Here is a 12,095-nt window from a genome sequence, read left to right on the forward strand (position 1 = left end):
GTATAGACTAACACTTCTTATTCATTCCAGGGGATTTTAGGAAGAACAATGGAAAATGGACGAGTAGGTTAAAGTGGAATGATAATGGGATTTTCTGTAAGAATTTGAGATGTAGTCTCAAGGTAAATTTATTTTTGAAAAATGTCCATGGTGGATGTACCATGAGGAGGCTAACTCCACTACCCATAAGACAGATGTTATGGTCATTTCAGCTTCTTGGAGCCATGGAGAAGCTACATTTTGAAGTCTTGTGAGATTGGGATGGTGAACCTGATACACAGCTTGTGAGAGGAGATGAGGCAGAGGAGACACAGTGTGTGGTAGACAAGCAGACATCTTTAGAAGGTAAGGAAACCATGGTTGCTGGGACCACATGGCGAATTCAACTACTTCTAAAGATATCACCATCTCCTATGGTGATGCCGAGTTATTTCTGACAGGTATTTATTAACTTATATGGTGCCAAGGCAAAGGGTTTCAATGTCCATTTGCTGCCTTGTTTGAGCTAGCCCACTAGCATCTTGCACTCTTGTGGTACTGATGGCACCAGATTTCACTCTCTCAGCAGTGGTGGGGCCTTGTGCGGTCAATAATGACAGAGTATGCTGAGTTGGGGAATATTGTTTCTTGGCAGATTCCTGAGAAAGATGATGAATCCTGCTTTTTGGTAATCTTCTTGGTACTGTTTTCTTTTACTTAAGACAGGCTGGTGGAGTCTCTGTTAGAGGCTGTTATGGGAGACAGTTGTCCAGGAAGAATCTGGACTTCAGGCTTGGATGATGGGCACAAGGACTTCTCCACCATAAGGAGTTTTCATTGGTAGTCTCATGCCTTTCTGACATGGGCTTTCAGCTTGTGGCAGCTGAGCACATCTGTGATATGTGCATTTCATCCAGGCAGTGAACACAATGTGAATGTTTTCGAGACAGGAATCAATAATCAGCACGTGAAGCAGTGTTTCAAATCAGGGGATCTCGGCATGGCCCTCAAAGAGGGGTTTTCAAGAACTTTAATCCAAGGAATCACTAAGAATTGAAGGTCAACATGAGAATAAAAAAAAAATTAGTAAAATAAACAGGACAAGAGGCTATAATCTAAATAAACACTTAACTGTAAGAACTATGCTAAATAGTTTAGTTAAAGAATAGGGATATGAACAGGTACTGTTTAACCAGCACCCAGGAGCAGCTCCCCACCTGCAGCAGCTGGGCCCACCATACCACTGGGCCAGGAGCCTGCAGCCCTGCAGGGCTGGGGGTTGCTCTGGCTGGACCGGGCTCCCCACCTGTGGGATCCTGCTTACATCAGTTAGACATAACCTTTAACCAGTTAGCTAGTTAAAAAGGATTTTACATCCTTATTACAGAGGTGCTGCTAAATGCTCTGATTCAAACCAAAAGTGGTAGAGAAGGAACTGAAAGAGGGTTGGCCATATAGCGCTATGTAACTTCTTCTGACAGCATGTGTGAGATGGGAGTAGCACGTGCACAACCCAACCAGGCACTGCTACTACAAATCTCTGATTAGGTGTTCAGACAGCTCTGCTTATAAAGTGGAGCATCCAGACACTCCTAGAAGAAGTGTTATTACAAAAGTACAAAGCACTGGTGAGACCTCATCTGGAATACTGTGTGCAATTCTCATTGCCTATGTTTAAAAAAAAAAAGAGGAATTCAACCTGCCATAGCAAAAAAGGGCTATTAGGAAGATCAGAGGAATGGCAAGTCTACCTTAAGGAGCCAGGCTTATTTACCCTACTAAAACAAAATCTATGGGGAGATAGGACTGCTCTTTACAAATACACAAGAGGAATAACACCAACGAGGGACAGGATTCATTTGAAATTAGGGGAAATCATGGCACAAGAACAAGTGGATATAAACTGTCCATCCGGAAGTTTAGCCTTGAAATCAGATGAAGATTTCTTATAACCAGAGGAATAGAGTTCTGGAACAGCTTTCCAAGATGGGTAGTGGGAACAAAGAACCTGACTTGTTTCAAGAGTGAGCTTGATAAGTTTCTTCTTCTTGGACTGAGCCGTCGATCGACGGATCTCATCTTCTATGATGCTGTTGATGAGTGACTAAACCAAGCTTTGATCGGCAGAGCCAATTACAGATGCCATATAAAAAACCACCAACTGCAGGCGTTGCACGTTCTTTTCGGATCCTACGCTTTTCCTGTAATGCCTGGATACGCTGACTCTCATTAAGAGCCCATACAGTGGTTTGCCGCCAGGACAATCTGTCCTGAACTAGAATTTCCAGATCATTGAGAGATATGCCGCATGACTTCATGTTGGCCTTTAAGATGTCTGTATAGCGCTTATACTGACAACCGGTAGAGCGCTTTCCATGATCAAGCTAGTCATAGAAGACCATTGTTGGTATCCGTGTATCATCCATTCTCATAACATGAACAATCCAGCGAAACTGTTTGTTCATAAGTACTTCTTCCATGCCCATGACAGCACACAGCTTAGGAAACTTTGTGTTAGGAATTCTGTCCCACCAATTCACATGGGTAATCTTCCTCAGACAACACATATAGAACTGATCGAGCTTCAAAACATGGCAATGATATATTGTCCTTGACTCCGAGCCATACAGCAGGATATTCAGGACAACTGCCTGATAAACCGCTACCTTGGTGTGAAGTTTGATACCATGGTCATTCCATAGGCGTTTGATCAATTTTCCAAAGGCAGCTCTGGCTAATCCAGCAGATATGTCATGATCCACATTTATGCTAGAAGACAGTACGCTTCCCAGGTAGCAGAACTTGTCAACTGCCTTAAGGACTGTACCAGCAGCAGTGATCACTGGAATGCTGGGCTCTTTCCAAACAGGCTGAGGCATAACTTCTGTCTTCTTGAGGTTCACTGTGAGTTCAAAGTGGTGAGCAGAAGTAACAAAGTGATCAAAAGCTCCTGTGCATCCTTCACTGAATGAGCCAACAGTGCACAGTCATCAGCAAACAGAAGGTCATGAATAGTTGTAGTAACTACTTTGGTTCAAGCCTGAAGTCTCCAGAGATTGAAAATACTGCCATCTGTTTGAAACTGAATAGGTATACGCAATGTGCAGTCCTTAAAAGCAAGTAGCAGCATCATTGAAGAGTAGATGTTAAACAGGAGAGGAGCAAGGACACATCCTTGCTTTGTACAATTTGATATTTCAAAAGGTGCTGATATCGCTTCATTGTTAAGGATGCGACCAAGCATGCCATAATGAAAGGACCGAACAATGTTGATAAACTTTTCAGGACAGCCAATTCTCCCAAGTATTTTCTAGAGCCCATTTCTGTTGACTGGGTCGAACGCCTTGGAAGAACGCATTCCACGCTGTATCTTCCATAGTTTAGCTTTTTCTTTGTATGAGGAATCACATCCGTAATAGTTAACACCTAAGGCCTTGATCCTGCCATCAGAAATTCACAGACTGACCTTTATAGAACATTGCTGAGTTCACTGAGACTTCACAGAGGAATCTTGCCTGCATGTATCAAATTATGGATTTGCAGTGTAAGTTTGCACTGTTCCCCTACTTTATTGCTATGATATTTGTAAAAATGTAGGCTTGGGTTTAAAATGGCTTTATCATATTTCATAAAGAGGTGGTAATATTTTATAGTAGAAATCTACTGACATTCAAAATCATGCAGGTGAAATGTTTACAGGTCTGGTTCTAAAAACAGCCCCAGTGTAAGACTATGCTATCTGCCAAATTGCAATCAAACTTATAAGCTTTATGTAGTGTTTAATTGGTTTTCAGTCAGTCAACTAACCAATAACAGGACACCTAAGTTCAATTCCTGATTCCATCAGACTCCCTGTCTGATCTTGAACAAGTTACTTGATAGCTCTGCGACTTGAATTCCCAAGCAGAGAGCATCTATATCTTCCATTGACTTGATTTGGAGATTCTCAATACCACTGAAAAAAATCAGAGCCTCTGTGCCTCGTTGCAAACTGTAAAACAAGGTATTTCTCTATATCAAAGGAGTGTTGTGAAGTTAAATTAATTAATGTACATAAATTGCTCAGATACTATGGTGATAAACACTAAAGGAAAGTCAATTAAAAATAAAATAAAGTTATGTATCCACTGTAAGAAGGCTGAAGTAGCAATTTGCATTCTCTCACTGACATCCAGAAATTTTAGCCTGAAAAGCTACAAATTTTACACAGTAGTATTCACAACAACTGTGAGGTAGCTGGTGCATCCATTGGGGACAACCTCCAATACACAAGCTTCATGCAGGATATGGCTACAATGCAATTAGACACCTGCAGCTGGTACAAGCCAGTTGATTTGGGCTTGGCAGAGCTCGCGCTATAGGACTTAAAAATAGGAACTGTGGCTTGGGCATGTCCCTGAGCTCTCTGCCCTGCCAATCTTGTGCATCTACATTATATTTAAACAGCTCCACAGCCTGAACCCTGCTAGCCCACCAGGAGCTAGCCATGGGGTTTTATTTGCAGAGTAGACATACCCCAAAACATTTTGGGATGCATTAGAAAGGAGAACATCCCAAGTCTTTCTACTGCTATGCTTATGCTGTATTCTCTGATTGCCACTGTTTCTTTATAGTCTTAGTTTATAGAATATACTTCATTTGTTTTGTATGTACAACCTAATTTATTTACAGTCAACTGATGTTCATTTAACACAGTTCATGCAAGGTATTTTGTGGTGCTAATCCTAGTGAAGGTTTCACAGTCTGAATTGACTATGGAAAGAAAGTGGGCCCAATTGAACATATTACCTCACTACCCTGTCTCTCTACTATCCTGGGACAAACCCAACTGCAACACTACATAAAGAAAAATATTCAATAGGCTGTGTTTGTGTTAAGAAATATTAGTACCAATTAGATATATAGTAGAGCAACAGGCCAGACGGATCTCTTATTCTGCCTATTATATAAGAGAACTGCAATGTTAACATGTCAGTGAAATGATTACAATTTGAGTGACTAGAGAAGGGAGATTATTAAAGTTACTTACTACAGTCATTTTCTTGAGATTCAACAGAGTGCTAACTTGTAGTCTAAAAATAGAGAAACATGTATAACTTTAGCTGTTTTAAATTATACTGCAGTACTTTGAGTGGTGAAAGCCTATTTCGTTAGATTATGAAATGGATATAGAAGTCTGATGAATACTGATGATGGCAGAATTACGTTGGAAATTCTGAGCATCATCTGAAGGAACTGGGTGCTTAAATCTATTTTGTAATGCCCTTATATTTCGTGCTGCAAATTACAAGACTTCAAAAGGTTACACTTTTTAACAGGTACCGTTTGACGCAGCTTTCAACCACATAGGAGTTCTTATTTCTGCATGTGGCATTTCTGAACATCTAGAAAGTAAATGAAGCTTTTTGACTTGCAAATAGTCTTCTGATGGGGTCAGGATAGGGAGAGAACTGTTACACATTCTGTATGGACACTCGATTTTTAAAACAACCAGAGAAACATGTAACCTCCTAGAACAGAATTTTCTATTGGGCCTTTATTGGTGAATTTATCAACAACAGCCAAGTGTGATGTATTGTCATCCAGTGGCTATATTTGTTCAAGAGAGTAATCGTGCATCAAAAATAGGTATTTACAGGCAGTCCCCGGGTTACATACAAGATAGGGACTGTAGGTTTGTTCTTAAGTTGAATCTGTATGTAAGTCAGAACTGGCGTCCAGATTCAGCCGCTGCTGAAACTGACCGCCAGTTCTGACTTACATACAGAATCAACTTAAGAACCCCAGGCGTCCCCAAGTCAGCTGCTGCTGAAACTGATCAGCAGCTGATTCCAGGAAGCCTGGGGCAGAGCAACTCTGCCTCTGGCTTCCTGTAGTCAGCGCTGGTCAGTTTCAGCAGAAGCTGACTTGGGGACGCCTGGGGCAGAGCAGCTGGGGTACTGCTGGGTTGCTCCAGTAGCGCTGCTCCTTGGTGCTACTGGACCAACCCAGCAGCACCCCATCTGCTCTGCCCCAGGCGTCCTGATTCAGCCGCTGCTGAAACTGACCAGCAGCGGCTGAATCAGGACCTGGGGCAGAGCAGCTGGGGTGCTGCCGGGTTGGTCCAGTAGTGCCCAGAGCGGCGCTGCAGGACCAATCGGCAGCGCCCCAGCTGCTCTGCCCCAGGGTCCAAAACAAAAGCCTGGTCTGCTGGAGGGGGGGGCACACTAGCTGCGCCCCCCCCCCCCAGCAGACCAGGGACACGGAGAGCAGAGCCACAGCGGCAGCGGGGTGCCGCGCCTCTGAGGCTTTGCTTTGGCAAAGCCTCAGAGGCGCGGGACCCCCCCGCGGCTGCGGCTTCAGTCCGGGTGCCTGTGGTCTGCTGGGGACTGAAGCCGGACTGAAGCCGCAGCCGCGGGGGGGTCCCGCGCCTCTGAGGCTTTGCCAGAGCAAAGCCTCAGAGGCGCGGGGAACCACCGCTGCTGCCGCTTCAGTCCCGGTGCCTGTGGTCTGCTGGGGACCGTCCCCAGCAGACCACAGGCACCCGGACTGAAGCGGCAGCAGCGGCGGTTCACCGCGCTTCTGAGGCTTTGCTCTGGCAAAGCCTCAGAAGCGCGGGAACCCACCCGGTACCCCTGGTCTGCTGGAGACGGTCTCCAGCAGACCAGGAGCACCGGAGCAGCTTACGAACGGGGCTTTCTCGCCCCGACCTCCGGGGTGAGAAAGCCCCGTTCGTAAGTGCGGATCCGACATAAGTCGGATCCGCGTAAGTCGGGGACTGCCTGTACTTAATCACGTCATTCCAACCAATGGTCTATGTCAAATGGTTTTCAGGAAGGTGAAACACCACTACAAGAGAGCAGATCTGTCTATTTATAATAACTGGAATTTCACCTACCCTTTTCAATCTATTCTTGTATAGTTCCATCCCTCCCTCCTGTTCTGTGCTCAAGCTACAATACAGCACTAACTCTTGTGGCAGGAAAGGCCGAAAATCTTCCCCGAAATTGAAAATCTGTTTTATGCCCAATTATTGGACTGAACAGGAAAAAAAAGGCTGATTATTTGAGAAAGGAACTATGTAAGTAAAAGCAATTTCACAATACAGATGTAAGAGGAAAATTTTAGTTTAAATTATTTAAGAATGGTAGTGGTGGTAGAAAAAAAAAATCAATAAATCCACTAGTAACTATACCATTTGGACAGTCGGCCTAAACGAGAAGTTACGTTTCAAGAAGAGAATTAAATTTCTTTTGAATGACCTAATCTAGCAAGGCATGAACTAATGAACATGATGCATTTAGATCTCTCACTGGGGAATGTGCCTATTAGAAATTGCTCATTACACTGACATTTGCAGAGCTATTACAAATGCTACCAATATCTTTATCAAGAACAAAGATAAAGTTAGAGGAAACAAGAAAATTGTCTTCCACTTTTCAAAAGTGCTTATAATTTACAATAATTTACAGACTATGATGATTCCTTTAAATCAAAGAAAGGTTCCTCAAGAGATACTTAAATGTTCTCCTATCTATGACCTATGGATAAAAATAAGCTTCCAAAGAGAATCTAAATATGTTCAGAAAAGACAAAAAGGAGGACAAAGCAGCTTATTTACTTCATCATTACATGAAAAAACCCACAATTTTTCATCCTTCTTTAGATATTTTTTCCTATTATAAAGATAATCTACTATAATGCTATTTTTCTGACAATTCTAGTCAGTCTTGAAAGTGACTCAATAGTTTTCTGAGGAAGATACATTAATGGAGAGATGCTTTCCCAAATATTTTAAGCTATAATGTAATTTAGCAGGTCTAAGTAAAAAAATATGAGTTTTGGGACGATGTGATATTTATTGAGTGATTGTAAGCTTAAGACACTTCTGAAATTTGATTTACTTGACTATCCTCAAACCTCAATGCTAAGAGATTGTACCTTACAGACAAAGGTGCTGACTCTGTGGGCTGTGTCCCCTCTAAGCTATGCGCCTGCACTCTAAAAATTTTAGGTCTGCCCATGTCGTAAGAGCCGCACAATAGCACTTACCATTCACCTTCCTGCTGGAACAGAAAGTGAGTGGTGGTGGCAGCAGCGGCAGCAGTGAGTGGCCTAGTGGGTTCCCAGTGGTGGGCAGCTGCCTTTTTGCTCTGCCTGGAGCTGGGGCATGTGAGGTGAAGATGTTCCAGTGAGGCTGCCCCAGCTGGAAAGGGCCTTGTGCGGCTGCCGCTTTACTGCAGCTGGAGCTAAATCTGCTCACGGTGCTATATTTAGTACTGAGGTCCCACTTCTGGGGCTGGGATTGCGGTACTAAAAGTAGCAAGATGGCCCTGGCTCCAACCCCCACAACTGCTTTCCACATTGAAGGTAGAAAGTTAGCAAAAGGCAGCGGGAGAACTATGTGGAAGGTGGGAGTGAGGACAGGAAGGGGCTTGTGCTAAGCGGAGGGGGGACAGGGCAAGAGAAAAAAGGGGAAGGCACCAAGGGGCAGGATGGAGGAGATACAAATGCCAGGGGACACGAGGTGACAATGGGGAAAAGGGCAGGAGGGGGGAGGGGAAGGAAGGTGTCATGGGGGTGCGAGAAGGGAGGGGACAAAGTGATGCTGGGAGAGAGAAGGGGAGGGGCAATAGGGGCAAGAGGGAGGGAGGAAGAGAAGAGGAGAATAATGGGAGCCAGGAGAAGGGTTGAAAGGAGGGGGAGCACGAGGAAGGCAGGGGATAGAGCAAGTCATGTGTGAGAGCACAGAAGGACATGAGGAGAACTGGGGCAGAGGATGACGGGGGTGGGCACCAGGGAGAAAGAGGGCAAGGAGGGCAGGGGCAGTGAGGGAAAGGAGAGACACCAGAAAGGTGCAGGGAAGGTGCCAGGGGATTGTGGGGATGAAACAGAAGGGCAGACACATTGAGGGGAGGGACAGGTACCAGAGGATAGAAGAGAGATGTAGGGAAGGTGGGTAAAGGGAGGTGTTAAGGGAGGGGATGAGGAGCTACAGATGATCAGAGTGGGGCTAGAGGAGGAGTGGGCACAGGGGGAAGAGAAGGGAGGGTGCAGGGGTAAAGCAGAATGGGGAGGACGGCAGGTCCCCAAAGGACTGAAGGGAATGAGAAGGGCAAAGGAGGGTGGGGGGCAGCAGCAAGCACCAAGGGAGCAGATGGGGGTGCTGGGGGTGGGAGGGGGGAACATGGCAGCAGAGGGAAAAGGGAGAGTTTTATAAGATATTTATTGATAATTTGGGTGTCACTGTGGTACACCTCCAATCAAGCGCATATTAACTCAATTCTGGTGCACAAAACAAAAAACTCACTCTGCTCATGGGTGGAAAATCTTAGTGGGAACCCTGTCCATGGGTGCTCTGGCACTGGAGCACCCATGGAGAAAAATTAATTGGTGTGGACCACCCATCACCAAGCTCCCCTGCTCCCCCCACGACTCATATGCTCTTGGCCCCGCTAACCATTCCCTCCTCCGCAAGTGCTTCCAGACCATGGCGAACAGCTGATTGGCATTTGTTATTTTTGCCACTTGTTATTTCTAGAAGCTCTGGGAGGGTGGGGGAGGAGCAGAGACTGGGTTCACCTGGGGAAGGAGGCAGGGTGAGGGCTTGGAGGAAGAGGAAGAATGGGGGTGAGGTGAGGGCAGTGTTTGGGGGAATGAGGGTGAGACCTGGGGCAGAGCAGGGGATTGAGCACCTCCTGGTTGGAGGGAAAGTTGGTACCTATGCATAAGGGTACCACAAAGATACAAGGGATGTAAAACGTTAACCGGTAAGCCTCACCCATTAATCAGTAGGGGATGGAGCATCTCCCAGCCCACCCCAGGCAGGAGGCTGATCCGGCCTCGTGGGGCCCGCCAGAGCAGCCCCTGTCCGTGGCAGCCCCCCGGGACAGGTTACACATTGGCTTCCTGGGAGCAGGGCCAGCAGGTGCTGCCAGCCCCAATCCTTGGGAACCAACTGCAGAGCCTGCAGCAAAGCCTCCTCCCTGGGAGTGGCGCTGGCAAACGCTGCTGCCGGCCTTGCTCCCAGGGAGGCAACTTCACTGACGCACTGAAGCCTCCTCCCCAGCAGCAGGGCCAATGGCAGCCCCTGACAGCTCTGTTCCTGGGAAGGCTTTGTCACAGGCTCTGCAGTATAAAACTTACTTAAGCTTTATACTCCAGTGCCCAGAGCAGTAACTGCTATGATTTTTCAGTGATTACATGGTAACATTCCTAAATGAATTTTTACATCCTTAAAAGATAGCCTTAATCTCCAGAGGGTTTGTCACATGAGCTAGTGTTGAACAGAGACAACTTGCAAGAAGTAACTAGAGACTGGAGTTATGCATTCTTTATTGTGTAGTTTTAGGAGAGTAATACCACACACACACACACACACACACACACACACACACACACACACACTTAAAGCTACTACTTTTTCCAATTCAAGACATACAAAATATTTGCTTAAGTGAAAAGCATTAAGAGAACTGCAACTTGTTATTTCTGGGCAAAGAGGATGACTCTACATTCTTATAATATTTGAAGGCACTGTTGTAACCAACTGTTGTTCAGATTTCTCTCACATTTACTTCATAGCTCTCAGTTATTTGCTCAAAGCTCCCCAAAACCTAAGCTTTAGGGCTGAAATTTTCTAAGTTTGACTTTTTTATATGAACATAAATATTTTGGACATTTGTTCAAGCATTTCATCCATTTTGGAATACAACAAAAGGAAAATGATTTTTTTCAGAATCAATGAGAGTTAGGCATCTACTTGTTTTTGAAAATATCTCTAGGCATCTAAATGCGTTAGAAAAATCTGACCTGCAGTAAATTGCCAAACAGAATTTTATTGGCAGCTGAATCTTGCAGATCAGTATTTTTGAGTGGGGTGAGGTGGAGGGAAAGGAAGTTGTTTTGTTTTTGCTTTGCTTGTGAACCAAGGAGTTTTAAAACATGGTCTGCAATTACTGTATTTAAAAATGTTATTTCAAACTAACCAGGATGTTTAAAAGCAGTGTGAGACTACTGCCAAGTATAAGAATGAAAACATTGTAATGTATGTATTTACGAACTTTAATATAAAATAATATCTTGGGGGAGATGAATAAAAGAGGTGTGAATGTGAGTGTGAGAGAGATGATACTAAAAAGTTACCCCTACAAAAGAAAAAAACCCTTTAAAAGTAAGTGTAGAAAAAAAAAAAACATCCAAAAAAGGTATCCTTTTTAACCATCACAAGTATTTCTATAAATACCAATGAATCCCAGGGAAAGTAATATGTAACAAAAAGCTTATATTTATCTAGATAAATTCTGTATCCTGCTAAACACAGATCTGATCTTGCAGCCCTTACTTATGTGGATAATCCCAATTAGTCAATAGGACATCAAATGAGAGTAAGGATTGGAGGAATTCATATTATGTAGCTGAAAAGAGCAGTTGCCATTATTTAATTGCAATCATACAGGGTGACTACCTAGATGAAATAAAACAAAGAATGCTCACACACCGCCAAGTCAACCAGTAGAAATCTGATCTATTTCCTCCCTACCTTGTGTATAGGTAAAGGAAGTCAAAATACAGTGTAAACTATGCAAGATTTATAGCCTATAAATATTTTCGATATAAAGACTATGTTGTTCACAGGAATTATAGTTTAGTCTTTGGAACCAGAGTTCTCTCAGCCTACTGGTTCTTTAATTTGAAATGTAGGCTAGATACCATGAAGAGAGGACCAAAGTATCTTTTTGCCTGTGGCATTGATATTTATTTTATTCCAAAAATATAAATACAATATTTATTAAACATTAAAAATCTTGTATTACATTTTGAATAATGTGGTCATGAAATTAAACCAAAAGGTTACTTGAAAATTAGCTTTCCTTCATTTAACATATTATAACAAAGAAGTGGTAAAGTATGAAAAGTTTCATACAATTCAAAGTCCTTTACAATTCTGAGTAGACTCAGAATTTTCATTTTGTTCTTATAAAACTTTCTGACTGTCTGCAGACTGATAGAGCTGAGTAGATATTAGTACAGTCATATCAACATTATGTTTTTGTTTTTCCCTGGCAGAGCTACAGAAACAGCATGTTGACTGGGCTGGGTTTCTGATATCTACTCTTTTATGCAGCTTGTTGCTA

The 12,095-nt window shown here is 43.7% G+C and overlaps 1 protein-coding gene across 10 annotated transcripts in view; it reads right to left on the reverse strand.

Annotated features, from left to right (window-relative positions):
- Positions 1 to 12,095, reverse strand: part of UMAD1 (UBAP1-MVB12-associated (UMA) domain containing 1) — a 152,449-nt gene that overhangs the window by 52,687 nt on the left and 87,667 nt on the right. For 5 of the 10 annotated variants that reach the window (XR_012902036.1, XR_012902035.1, XR_012902038.1 and 2 more), the window contains one exon: positions 5,009 to 5,051. The exons of the other annotated variants lie outside the window; for them this stretch is intronic. The gene's annotated coding sequence lies outside the window, so the exon portion shown is untranslated. The remainder of the gene's footprint in view (positions 1 to 5,008; positions 5,052 to 12,095) is intronic. 10 annotated transcript variants of the gene reach the window in all.

This window comes from Pelodiscus sinensis, chromosome 2 (genome assembly GCF_049634645.1).
Source record: "Pelodiscus sinensis isolate JC-2024 chromosome 2, ASM4963464v1, whole genome shotgun sequence".
Taxonomy (NCBI): Eukaryota; Metazoa; Chordata; order Testudines; family Trionychidae; genus Pelodiscus; species Pelodiscus sinensis.